Here is a 15,098-nt window from a genome sequence, read left to right on the forward strand (position 1 = left end):
AGCCAAATAATGAGAAAGAACCAAATTGCTTACCACAGCTATGCAGACGACACACAGCTCTACTTAGCCCTATCGCCTAACAATTACAGCCCCATTGACTCCCTGTGCCAATGCATTGACAAAGTCAACAGTTGGATGTGTCAAAACTTTCTTCAGTTAAACAAAGACAAAACTGAAGTCATTGCGTTTGGAAACAAAGATGAAGTTCTCAAGGTGAACGCATACCTTCACTCTAGGGGTCAAACAACTAAAAATCAAGTCAGGAATCTTGGTGTGACACTAGAGTCAGACCTTAGTTTCAGTAGTCATGTCAAAGCAATAACTAAATCAGCATACTATCATCTGAAAAATATTGCAAGAATTAGATGCTTTGTTTCCAGACAAGACTTAGAGAAACTTGTGCATGCTTTCATCACCAGCAGGGTGGATTATTGTAATGGACTCCTCACTGGCCTTCCCAAAAAGACCATAAGACAGTTGCAGCTCATACAGAACGCTGCCGCCAGGATTCTGAGCAGAACCAGAAAATATGAACATATCACACCAGTCCTCAGGTCTTTACACTGGCTCCCAGTAAAATTTAGGATTGATTTTAAAGTATTATTACTGGTATATAAATCATTCAATGGCCTAGGACCTCAATACATTGCAGATATGCTCACTGAATATAAACCCAACAGATCACTCAGATCACTAGGATCATATCAGCTAGAAATACCAAGGGTTCACTCTAAGCATGGCGAGTCCGCTTTTAGCTATTATGCCAGCCGCAGCTGGAACCAGCTTCCAGAGATCAGACGTGCTCCTACTGTAGTCACTTTCAAATCCAGACTCAAAACACATCTGTTTAGCTATGCATTTAATGAATGAGCACTGTGCCACTGTTCGTCCGACTGTACTGTACTGTATTTTTTTTTTTTTTTTTTTCTAAACTGTTTTAATTATTCTTATTTCTTTTTATTATTTTAATTTCTTCTATGTAAAGCACTTTGAATTGCCATTATGTATGAAATGTGCTATATAAATAAACTTGCCTTGCCTTGCCTTGCCTAATAGCAAATGACTTATTATCCTGTTTTTTTCTGCCATCCAAAGGCAAGGTGAAGTAACTACACATTTAGTCAAAATTGAGTTAATGCCTGAAATGGGCTTTGTGAAATCTGTTCTGTCTTGTGACAAAGTTTCATGGTTCAATTTTGTTCCGTTTCAGAGAAACGAGAGTGTCAAAATTGCCCTCTATATCTAATGTCTATTTCTAATTTAATTACAATGATGACCTGCCATAGTTTAATCTGTCCCACCAGTTTTATAATGACCCTAAAAGATCAATAACGTTGTTTTTTGCACAATTGTATTGGCAAAGCATCTGTCAATTGAAAAGAAAACAAAATCGTGATCTAGCTTAGTGCGCTTATCACACAACAAAGGCTGTGATCTAAATCTAAATTGGTTGCAGTGGGTTTTCAGAGTGCGAAGGGCACTGTGTTCACGCAAGCAGCTATTGATTCGAAAGCTCCATCACTGCATGTGCTGTGAGTTTAATATGCATTTGACTACTCCTGTGTATCCAATTTATTTTTGCATACATTTTGTTCTTGCATTGATATTACATTTGTAGCAGTTTTGCACGTTGACAGTCAGTTTGAGACAGACTATATTTGAGTGTTGTGTGTATCTTTGGATAGTGCTAAAAGAATAGAAGTGTTTGCACATATTGTACTCTGTGTTTTTCCACTGTGCACGAGTGCATTGCATGATATAGCATATATGGAGTCTCTTCTGAACAATTGTAGTTATCACACCATCACATCCTCATCTGTCTCAAGGTTGTGATTCATTCACACCTTTTCTCGTACGTACATACATGGTATAAGCTGAAGGCTTTCAATAAAGATTTATTGAGTGAACTACACTTCTGTGTCTGCGTCATTCTTGGTCCCTGATATCAGCGTCACACTCTGTGTCTTTAATTCGAAAGGGAAGATCCATAATTATTATCTAACAGCTAGCTTACAAATCAAAACAATAGGCTACTCTTTAAAATCATACTTGTACTGCATTGTTGTATTAAACCGCAAATCTTTTACTTATAACATTCTTCATTAAAGCTACACTGTGTAGGACAGGGTTCACCAATCTCGGTCCTGGAGGGCCGCTGTCCTGCAGAGTTTAGCTCCAACACACCTGTTTGAAAGTTTCTAGTATGCCTAATGAGACCTTGATTAGCTGGTTCAGGTGTGTTTAATTGGGGTTGGAGCTAAACTCTGCAGGACAGCGGCCCTCCAGGACCGAGATTGGTGAACCCTGGTGTAGGATTTTCTCCCATCTAGCAGTGAAATTGTTTATGACTACCAACTGAATATTACTTTCTAGCCCCTCCCATTGCGAGGGCGTTTTAACTCCTACGATGGCCGTATTATTTCAAATCTGCTGGCAGTCGCAAGTAATCTCCCCCTCTCATTCGTCACGGTGCCACTGAGTGTCAAAACGCGAAAGGCGAAGCTTTAATTTCCAGGTATGTCCCTCTTTGGCTAATGTATTTTAAAGATGGAAGTGCAACATGGCTGCCGCCATTCGAGTGACTCGCTCGTATGTATTCTAAATGGCAGATTCTACGCTTACGAGAATACTTGATTAGTTGGTATAAGTAATTACACATTAATGAGTACATATCATTTTGAAAGAACAAAGTGTTTTTTGCAAAGAATCAACTTAAAAAATTACACAGTGTAGCTTTAACAATTATTTGAAAGTGACAGCCAAGTATGGTAACTCATACTCAGAATTTCTTCTCCAAGTTAGTGCACACACATTAGGAGTAGTGAACACACACATTGACACACCCAGAGCATTAGGCAGCCATGCTGTGGCGCCCGGGAAGAGAATAGGGGTTATGTGCATCTCAGTCATTTCCTGCTGGAACGGAATTGAACCAGCAACCTTTGGGTTACCAGTTGGACTCGCTAACCATTAGCTCACAACTTTCACTATTTGTGACCCTTGACCACAAAACATGGGTCACATGGGTCAATTTTTTTAAATTGAGATTTATACATCATCTGAAAGCTGAATCAATAAGCTTTCCATTGATGTATAGTTTGTTAGGATATGACAATATTTGGAAAATCGCCTTTCAAACTTGTCCAATTATGTTCATGATTGTGCTGCATTCACTCACAAAAATAAATAATTTATATATTTACGGTAGGAAATTTACAAAATATCTTCATGGAACATGATCTTTACTTAACATCCTAATGATTTTTGGCATAAAAGAAACATTTTGACCCATATTGCCACAAATATACCTGTGCTACTTGTGACTGGTTTTGTGGTCCAAGGTCACATTTGTAATAGGGCTCCGATACTGCCATTCTTGGCCGGATCGGTATTGGTCAGACGAGGCCGTCTAATCCAAATCCAAATCCGATATTGTGTGTATACTATTCTGTGTTATTGTTAAGCCCCACAAAAGGCACAAAAACATTATAAAGCACCATAAAGTTTTTGTGCACTATATTATAAGTGTTCTGAAGCCATTCTATAGTATAATATGAGATAGAAATGAATATTTAAGTCATTAAATTCAAGTTTACATAAACTCTTCCCTCTGCTGCGGCTGTCAGTCATTCTCCATTCAGCATTCAAACAGCGCGTCGCGCTCGGTTACGACAGTCAACACGATGAAACTCTCTCCAAGATGATTCAATGTTACTATTATTATACTTGATCTGTAGTTAACGGTCTATGGTTTTGCATAAAATGACTTTATGTTGGTGGACTTTATTGCTGTAACAAGTTACCTTAACCACTTTCTACCGGATGTCTGTTAGATCACAGCACAGGAGTAGAGAGCACTATAATTGTTCTTCACGTGCACAGTAACTGAAATTAAAACTGTTAAAAGAAAAGGCTTAAAAAACTATTGCATGGATAGATACTGTATAATACACTACGCATCAATATGTCTTTCCTTTGTGCTTTGAACTTTTCAATGCAGACTCGACGTGCTCCGCGCTGTGACTTGCATCAAGCGCATCATTCTGCGCACGGGATGTGCATAAGCATGATGCCGCACTGTATTGGAGTCTTTCATGATATCATAATACTTTTTCGCAATGAAAGATTATTCACTAGCAAGGACCACACCACAACCATGAATGACAGAAATTATTTAATAATAATAATAATTTGTTACATTAATATAGCACTTTTCTGCGTATTCAAAGCGCTTTACATGGAAGGGGGAATCTCCTCAACCACCACCACCAATGTGCAGCATCCACCTGGATGATGCGACGACACACACCAGCTTACTGGTGGAGAGGAGACAGTGATGAAGCCAATCAGTATATGGGAATGATTAGGAGGCCATGATGGACAGAGGCCAAGGGGCAAATTTGGCCAGGATGCCGGGGTTACACCCCTACTCTTTTTCGAAGGACATCCTGGGATTTATAATGACCAAAGAGAGTCAGGACCTCGGTTTAACGTCTCATCCGAAGGATCCGTCCTTCAGATGAGACATTAAACTGAGGTCCTGACTCTCTTCTCATCTCATCTCATCCTTCATCATTTATTGAAGAGAGCTGGGGATTAATTGGGAAAATATGCAGTAGAAAAGGAAATGGGGTGGTAGTCAGGTTGATCTGTTATTGAAGAGAGTTGGGGATAAATAGGGAAAGGATGAAGTGGAAGGGGAAAAGGCATGGTAGTCAGGTTGATCTGGGCGTCTGGTGTTGGTGGCCAGGAGACTCAGTGTGGGGGCATCATCTCAGTTAAATGTAGGCCAAGTAATTACGGCCCCCCGATACAACCTGGAAGGGAAGAGAAGAGGGGATGATATGGATGGTTGAATGGATGAGAGAGGGTTGGGTAGGGAGGGTTTGAGAGAACAAGCCAAAAAGCACTGTAAGGGGCGGCCCGATATAATAAGATTTTGAGAAGTCAGGTGACTGGTTGAGGCGTGGCGCTGCTCCCGAACCTTAGTTAACTAGTTAACTCCATTTAATAGCCTTTCTTGTTCTGTTCTATCTATCATATGTTGCTGCCTCATTAAACAGCTGTGCTATACATTTAAAAAATATCTTAATTTTATAGTAGTGTGGAGTTAAAAATTTAAGAATCTGTATAAGATCTGCTGATCTTATGTCCTTACATAACATAACATGAAAAACTAAGGTAGAGCACATTGAATTTAGCATTTAAGGTTATGATGATGATATCAGCTGTTAATCAAAGTTTCCAGCAAGAGATTCCTGCCAGTCCTGTTCTCTCTATTGTAAGTTAAATGAGTCATATTACTGAGACTCTCACCCTTTGTCTTTAATAGCTCTTGGAGCCCCTGTCCCAGTCTTTGAATAGTTATTGGATTAGGATTGGTTACCCTCTAGAGTCTAGGGCGGGTTCCTATTGCTGTATACTTCATTTGCATGCTTTGTTTAAGGTCGTCACCCAGGTGCTTTGTCTCCATTTCTAAGTACTGCCCTCTAAATGTATATAAACTACATGTACACTGCCTTAGTCAGACTTGATGGCTGCAGCTACCAACAGCTTGTGTTCTCAATAAAGCATCCTGCTGAAGATACAACCAAGTCTCCTGGTCTTCGCTCCAGACTGAAGTTTTACATCTCAACCACGATTTGGTGAGTTTCACTCTATCCAAAGAACCGCTACAGACTAGTACATGTGGTTATCCTCTGCACCGCCAGAGAAGTGTTAACAAACAGCTGCAGGGTTTGGGTTAACAGACTAGTTATCCTCTACGTTGCTAGAGAAGGTTTATCCTCTGTAAAGTTAGGGAAGATCATGGAACAACAGCTACAGTGTGTTAACAGTAGTTTAGCCTCTGCTTTGCCAGAGAAGTGTTTCATCCTCTGTATAGTCAGGGAAGTTGGTTTATCCTCTGTCTAATCAGGGAAGGTTGTTTAACGGAATAGTTATCCTCTACGTTGCTAGAGAAGGTTTATCCTCTGTAAAGTTAGGGAATATTTATCCTCTGCTTTACCAGGAAAGGTGATTTATCCTATGTGTAATCATAGAAGATTAATCCTCTGTTCAATCAGGGAAGTTTAACAACAGTTACAACGTGTTAACAGTAGCTTATCCTCTACTTTGCTTGAGAAGAAGGGTCATCCTCTGTTTAATCAGGAAAGTTTAACAACTGTTAAAAATGTGTGTTAGCAAATTGGTTCTCCTCTGCTTGCCAGGGAAGGTTGAATACATTATGATGAATATTCATAACTAGCTATCCTTTGCCTTGTCAGAGAAGTTATTGGTTTATCCTCTGTTTTGTCAGGGAAGTACCGTGTCAGGAAAACATCACAAAATGGTTAGAAGGAATGCTAGGCTGGTTCCAACAACTGAGAAAGGTGGACTAGCTACCCCTTTATGGACAGACAGTGAGTTCAAGTCATTGTTAGGAGAGCACATGGACTCCATAGTGACTAAGTCAGTCAGATTGGATTTGACAAATAAATTTGGTATTCACCCAGAAAAAGTATGGTCTATTGAAGATTGCAAGAAGGTGTTAATATAAGAATGTCAAAAACATAAAAGGCAGTATCTGCTGCCACAGAGAATTTAGCTTATCCATTGCACAAGAAAAAGCTCTGTGTATTGGTAAGTTAAAAGAACAGAACAAACAATTGCACACTCAAGTGTCCTGTCTCACGAAAAAGGTGGGCCATAACAAGGCCTCAACCAAATGTGACTCAGAAGACTGACAGTCAGATGAAACTTGTTCTGACTTACAGTCTTTCTATAGAATAGAGGACAATGTCAATGCTGGATTGATGAATAAAGATGTAAATGCAGCTGAAGAGTGTGGAGCAAGACAAAAGGCTCAGAGTAGGGGAAAAAGGGTTGATACAGTTCCATCTGCAACCCCCATACTGCAGTTTCAAGCAGTCAATACAACTTTAGGTCCTGAAGCCCTAGAGAGACTTGCTGAGAGTTTGGCATCAGTGCATATACATTTTTCTGAGTTTAGGAGAGAGTTCTCCAGAAAGATGCGGCTCTATGATATGTCTTTAGCTGAAGTCACCCAGCTAATATCACAGATCTTGACTGAGTCAGAATTCAAGGATTTTGAAAGTGCTGTAAACAATTCTGATTTACAACATGCCAGAAAAGGTGCATTGAAAGAGGGAGTTCTGAGAGTGTTAAAGAACATTGTTGGACCAAACATGGACTGGTCAAAGATCACTAGTTGTGTACAGAAGAAGGATGAAACTGTGAGTGTGTACACTGAAAGATTTTGTCAGTCAGCTGCAGCATACAGTGGGATAGCTGACACTTCAGAGAAGGTGCTAGATGATAATTGTCCCCTAGTTCGCACATGGTTTGATGGTCTTTTGTTAGAACATAGAAAGGCATTGCCTTTCTTAGACTTCACATGGTCCAATAGAACCCTGCAAGAACAACTTGGACAGGTTAGCTACTTGGGAAAGAGACTCTGATGTCAAGGCAAGAGTAAAAATTGCAGCAGCATCCTTAAAGGTCAACACAGAGAATCAACAGAAACGCAAATTTTCTACGAGAGAGGGCAGTTGTTATTACTGTGGTAAGCATGGACATTGGAGAAAAAAGTGTAGGAAAAACAAAAATAACTTTAGAGAAGTTTACAAAGTTACTCAGCTTCTACTCAGTCTGCTTGCTTCTATGAAGCAGCCCCTCCCATCGTCATTAAACTCGTGGGGCAGCTTGTTGAGGTGTTAACCATTTGGGCTGTGAGTGCTTAATTTCCCCAATTAAAACAAAGATGAAAGACTTATTTTTTTATAATAAAAAAAAAGAACAAAAGGAAAGTGACTGTCTCAGCCTTCCTTTGGGGGACACTGGTTAAATACACTCACACCCTTGAATGTTATGCTACAGCACAGGCCATTCACTTATCCATCCTCTATGGGTTATGATGTCTGCTATGACTGATGTTTTCATTGGAAGATGGAGATGTTGCACAGTAAAGTTTGCAAATCACCTACAGGGACAAAATAGGACACACAGACCAGCTAGGAGCCCAGGGAAGAACCGACGTGCAACAGGCCTCGGGGGCCAACCCTGTGGTGAAGACATCCTCATAGGTTTCCCCCTCTCATTAGTTTATTCCCACCTTACTGGTTCATATGTGTCAACTCAATTAAGACTAGGTTAAGGAAAAACACTATACGATCACAATTTTTAATGTAATACGGTTATATGTGAAAACTATACAATCACCAGAAGCTTACTTTGATAAGAGTTAGACTTAAAACCACTATACGTTCAACAGACGTATGGAAGAATGAAGTCCATCCATGAATTCTGCTGGTCTGCCATTTCTTTGTTTTCTTCTGTTACAGGTATCTGTATATGCCGGGATGCCTTCACAAGCGGCAACCTGGTATAAAGCATCACCTCAGATATCCATGAACAAGCCTCATGAGGGATGAGTCATCAGAGCGACTATACGTGGGAAATGGACTCTACAGGAAACAGACTTCACAGCTATTCAGGCGACATGGACTTTCAAGACTTCCACCACATGAATTTCTGTGTTCTCATGTAGTTCATACGACATGTTAACACCCTGCGTCGTATACATGTGTCAACAGTCTCCGCAGACTGCGCGCGCACCTCCCCAAACGGACGAGGCGTTTATACTTGACGCGCTCGCCGTTGTACTATTCTTTGAAACGATAGGGGGCGACTCGAGTAATTGTCCTCTAAACCATCAGGAATCAGCAGTGAGAAGAAGAAAGCTATACACACATGACAATGTTTATTTTAGTACACCACCACCAATACCACACTACAAAAAGAATCGTGCAAAACCCAGTAAACCCTGAGATTATTACTTGTGACAATAAAACAAAATATATGGATATGAGAATGTATATACAACATAACTAAATTAACGATCTCTTACATATTTTATAATTTCACTAAACATTTCATTAAGTTTCGTGAACATTTTTATTAAACATGGACCTTTATGTTCATTAAAAATACTTTTTATGCTATTGTATGCTCATTTTTTTAAATGTAAGCAACTAATTTAGACGTGCAAACTGGGTGCCGGTGTGGTGAAAAGTTCGAACTCGGCCAGATTCGGCTCGAAGTCGTTCATCTTCAGATGCGGAGCCGCGCGCGCTGTTACAAAAAAAGCCATGCACACCGCCAAGCGAAATGGGGTCTTGCGCACCCAACGCGCACGACCGCCCACACCGCAATGACGTCATTTTTGCCGCACACACCTTCGCGCTCGTGCGGATGCGTCGAGTATAAACCTAGCTTTATAGTCCAAGCAAAGTAACTCATTTTGGAGCCAAAAATAGAACTAATTGTAAAATAAATTTTTCAGCATAGATCATTTCTATAAGGTGTCCAGAACAACATACTAAAAGTCCTAAGAAATCCTAGTAGAGGAAATATGTTTAATTCTCATCAATCCAAGATGTGTGCCAGTAAGGCCAGACAACAATACACCCCAATGGGGCTATTTCTTTCCTTTACTCCTATCAAAATAAAACTTTACACAATGAAAGTACCCATGAAAAGTAAACATTTTTGTATTACAAGTTTCTTTGAAAATGAATTTGAATATGCAAATGAGCTACACACTAATCTATTATGCAAATGAGCTATCCACTAATCGAATATGCCCAAAATATAAAAAAATCCTACTACTTTTTCAGAGGGGTAGCTTGACAGTATCTTAAATACTTTAACAGATGAGTAGCTTGTAGCTTGTAAAACGTCTCTGGTTACTCATGTAACCGTAGTTCCCTGAGAGGAGGGAACGAGACATTACGTATGGGGAAATCCATTTTCCTCGAAAGCTAAAGCCTGATTTGAATAACTCTTTTGCTTGCAAATAGCCAATGGCGCCCGCACCCTCACCTGATTGGCTGACAGCCTCCAATATAGGTGACATTGGGCGTCAAAAAACCTCAGAATCTTTCGACTGAACAAGAGCTATTGAGGCTGAAGGCTTTTCACACGGCACTCTACGTAATGTCTCGTTCCCTCCTCTCAGGGAACTACGGTTACGTGAGTAACCAGAGACGTTCCCTTATCGAGTCGGTCCCTCGACATTACGTATGGGGAACATATAAAACCCCCGCCATGTTGAAGTTGGCCCAGCTCGATCGAGCCCCTGTAGAGCACAAGCACTAAGCACTCAGACTGATAGCGTGCTAGCTCTAGGTAGGGTACCGGACCTGGTTGAAACACCCAATGTATTCTGGCACAGAGCCAACTCGGCGTCAACGTCATCAGTATCTCCCCGAACCCAGTTAAGCAACACTGAACTGGTGTGATATGGGGGAAAAATGCAGCAAACATGTTGGTGCTTTGAGAACATTGCCGGCTTATGAACGCGGGCGTAATAAAAGGGGCCACATAACAGTTAATGTGAATATTATCAACCGCATCTATTACTGCAGTCACATGTCATACGTCTTGGTTGAAACCATGGTAGACACACGCGCCGTGTCCTCAGGCGACTTAGTCACCCAATGGCCGCTCAGCTCTCTCCTCCTGCACTGACAGAACGTGGTGCCAAGGAGGGAATGTCCAGGTTATAAAATCTCGCAAACGTGTTGTGAGATGACCAGCCCGCTGCGAGACAAAAGTCTTGAATAGACATGCCTTTTGCCCAAGCCCATGATGCAACTAGTGCTAAACTCCTAGTGGAGTGGGCGCGCACCCCTATCAGACACTCTGTTCCTCGGGAAGCATAAGCTAGTTGCACAGCTTCCACAATCCAGTGTGATAGCCTCTGCTTTGACAGCGCGCTGCCTTTCTTGGCGCCCGCATAGCAGACGAAAAGCTGCTCTGAAGTTTGAAACTGACCAGTCCTGTTCACATAAGCACGTAGCGTGCACAGGGCACAAAGCGCGCTTCTGTGACACTGCATTGTCTAGTTCAGTGGGACAAAATGCTTGAATTGTAATCACCTGGGCTCTGAACGGTGTTGAGAGCACCTTCGGTGTGTAGCCGCGTCTGGGTATGAGTCTGACCATGCAATCATCCGGTCCGAACTGCATACATTCACTGTTCACTGACAGGGCATGCAAGACTCCCACTCGTTTCCCGCAGGGTAGCGCGAGCAGTAGTGCCGTCTTAACCGAGAGCACTTTAAGGTTGCTAGATTCGGCTGGCTCGAAGGGTGGGTCGAAGAGTGCACTGAGCACTAACGATAGATCCCAAACTGGCATCTGGCGAAGGCGGGGAGGATTTAGTCGCCTCGCTCCCCGGAGAAAGCTCGTTATCAGGGGGTGCTTCCCTACCGAATGGCCATCTAGCGCGTCACGAAAAGCGGCAATATGTTCGCCGATTCCCTATGTAGACTTTCGCTGTAGACGGGGAGCTGTCAGCGTCCAGACGTTCCTGCAGGAAGGTCAGAATAATGGAAAATCACAACCCTTGGGGTCTTCCCGCTTGCCAATACACCAGTTAGCAAACACCTTCCATTTCAGAGCATATAAGCGCCTCGTCGAAGGGGCTCTAGCTTCTGCTATCGTCTGCAGCACTCACTGTGATACTCCGCATTGATCTGCCACACATGTAGGTCCCACAGCTCTGGGCTGGTGTGCCATATGGTGCCCTTCTGGGATAAAAGATCCCTTCTCGGCGGGACTCGCCATGGGGGGAGCTGCGACATGTTCACTAATTCCGGGAACCACGGCTGGTTCGGCCACTTGGGCGCTACCAGAATCAACGCACATCTCTCTTCCCTGATCTTTTGCAGCACTAGCGGCATTAATTTGACCGGGGGAAAATCATACTTCCGCACTTTGGGCCAGCGGTTCGACAGCGCGTCCCCTCCCAGGGGAGCTGTTGTCAGCGAGAAGTACAGCGGGCAGTGGGTGTTCTCCTCTGAAGCAAAGAGATCGATCTCCGCTTTGCCAAAGAGATTCCAGATCATATTTATAGTTTGCGGGTGTAGCCTCCACTCTCCGTGTACAATGCCATCCCTGGACAGCATGTCCGCACCGCAATTCAAACTGCCCGGTACGTGTACTGCTCGGATCGAAAGAAGTATCCGATCCGTCCACAAGAGCAGCTGCCTTGTCGCTAAGCCCTGCAGGGACCGCGAGTGCAACCCTCCCTGGTGATTGATGTACGCCACCACCGCCATGTTGTCCGTTCTGATGAGAACATGATGGTCCCTCACGAACGGGAGGAAGCTCTGCAGAGCTAAACTGCGTCTGTGTTCCTCGAGAGCGCCTCTCGATTGAGCGATGACTAGCCAGTCGTCGAGATAGTTCAGTATGCGCATCCCACTGAGCTTCAGGGGTGCGAGCGCTGCATCCATGCACATTGTAAATACGCCAGCCCGAACGGCAACACTTTGAATTGGTATGCGACACCCTCGAAAGCAAACCGCAGAAAGCGCCTGTGATGCGGGGCTATCTGAATGTGAAAGTACGCATCCTTCAGATCTACTGCGATGAAGTAATCCTCGGGCTCAATATGTGCAAGGATTTGCTTCACCGTAATCATCTTGAACGCGTGTTTCGCGAGCGCTTTGTTCAGTAATCTCAGGTCTAAGATGGGGCGCATACCTCCATCCTTTTTCGGGACTAGAAAATAGCGAAATAGAAAATGTTCCCCGGGCACTATCTCTACTGCTTGTTTGGCCAGGAGATAGGAGATTTCTGCCCGTATCAGCAGGGCACTCTGTTTTGATACTTCTGACATAATCGCGCCGCCGAAGCGGGGTGGTCTGCGATCAAACTGAAGCGCATAGCCGCGTTTTACAGTGTTGATTACCCAATCTGACGCCGCTGGGAGCGTCAACCACGCGCTCAGGTGGCTCGATAGAGGGGGCATTAACGCATGCTTCGGCGGGGGCTGCGCGCCAGCCGCCGGCGATGCATTGACAGCTATATGATTGGCCGGTGGCTCTTTGCATGGGGACACACAAAATCACATCCTCGGGTTGCCCCGGGCTTCCGCTCTGCGAAGCGTCTCCCAGAGGAGTCTTCGCTTATGTCGCAGGTAATCGTCAAGGGAGGAAAAGAGCTCTTTTTTGCTGAGACATGTAATGTTTTATGTTTATTGAAACAAAACACAGCAGTTGCACAACATTGAAAACAACATTCTCGGGCTTCACTGTAGGTTGCTGAGGGAACTCTGAGCGGGAACACGCCCTTTTCGGCGTGTTTTTCTTGCTCTCTCGCGCTCGGGGATGCACGCCTAGCGTATCCAGCCGGATGCTGAGCCGAGGACGATCTAGACCTCGCTCTAGGGGGGGCTTGAGACCGTTTAGGTAGGAGATGCGGCATAATCTTTGACTGTTTCAAAGTCTCAGCATACTTCTCGGAAAAAGCCTCAACTGCAACGCCGAAAAGACCCGACGGGCTTACCGATGTGTCCAGGAGCTGTTTCTTCTCAGTATCGCGCATCTCCGTCAACGTCAGCCACAGGTGACGGTGCAACACCACGAGGCTGCCCATATTACGGCCGATACCCGTGCGCAGCTTCCTGAGAGACTCGGGGTCCGGGCCTTCCTCGTCCAGGGACCCCAAGAGTCGAGTTTGGAAGACTTGCAGGATTGCCATCGTGTGGAGGGCAGATGCTGCATGTCCAGCTGAGATATATGCCTTCTCGGCGATGTGGGCAGTGGCTCTACATGGCCTGGAAGGCAATGAGGCAGTTTTCCATCCGTGAGAAAGACACAGGTGGGCCTTGACAGCATCCTCGACGGGAGGTGGTCGTGTGTAACCCAATTTCTCCGCCCCTTCCACTGTTGTCAGCAGCTGGGTACCCTGTGCATGGGCTCGGGCTGAGTGAGGGGAGCGCCATGATCGGTGAGCTCCTCGTGGAGCTCAGGGAAAAAAGGTGCGGGTCTCTGAGGGGCGTCCGCCTGACGGCCCGCGCCGAGGAAGGACCCGTCCATCCACTTCCTAGACGGCTGTTCCTTGGGGGCTGCCCAGTCCAGCTCCAAGTCCACTACTGCCTCCGTCAGAATAGCCATGAGCTCCACGTCCAGCGAGGTCGGGGTGGCTTCTGAAGGAGCCTCAGACGTTGTGGGTAACAGCCAGCCTTGAATAAAGGATCTTGATGGGGAGTTCCTCACAGGCTCGACAACCTGATCCTTCGAGTGCTGCCTCCGCGTGGGCTCGACCCAGACACAACACACACTGCCCGTGTGCGTCCGGGAAGTCAATAGGACCACCACACGTGCGGTAAAGAGACATTTTCTTCGATCAAAGCAAAAAATCCGCTGGAACGTGAGAGGGGATAATCCACTTTGTCCACTCTGTTAGCGTAAATCCACGGCGAAACCAGGCTCCAGGTGAAGAAGAAAGATTCTGAGGTTTTTTGGCGCCCGATGTCACCTATATTGGAGGCTGTCAGCCAATCAGGTGAGGGCGCGGGCGTCATTGGCTATTTGCAAGCAAAAGAGTTATTAAAATCAGGCTTCAGCTTTCGAGGAAAATGGATTTCCCCATACGTAATGTCGAGGGACCGACTCGATAAGGGAACTGCAGTTTCAGAGTAGCTTCCCCAACACTGAAAATAACTGAACTGTTAAATTATTGTACCTAAACACATTAGGCTATATGCTTTATAAAACTTTGTTTAATTAACTTAAAATATAAAAACTTGCTTTAAATAAAAAAATATTTATGTAGTATTCTGCCCTACAAAACAAAAAGGCAGTAACTGCATTTTTGGTCAAAAATGAGTTATTATCATTTTCATGACATTCAAGGCATCCTTTGTTATGTGACAGAACATCTTATCTCAAATGCGTTTTGGAGAAAAATGGTATTAGTTTTTGGAGAATCTGTAGTTACTGCCTTTTTCCTTGGTATGGTGCCACGTTTTTGGTAAGTAATACAAAGCAAATTTACAAAGCAAGAATACAGTAACTGCAAAATAGGGGTAACATATCAAATTAAATATGAGGATTGATATGTACAAAGAATAAGCTAATATAAAGTAACAAAACAGCCACATGTCCAATAATCTACCTACAACTACTTAGGCTGGATGACAGGATAACTTTAAAGTCATTTTTCTCAGTTCTGCACTCTGCGTAGTTACTGCCTTTTTGCTTTGTAAGGCAGTATTGTTTTAAGGTTTTTTATATAGAATATTGA

This window comes from Squalius cephalus, assembly GCF_949319135.1.
Source record: "Squalius cephalus genome assembly, chromosome: 4".
Taxonomy (NCBI): Eukaryota; Metazoa; Chordata; class Actinopteri; order Cypriniformes; family Leuciscidae; genus Squalius; species Squalius cephalus.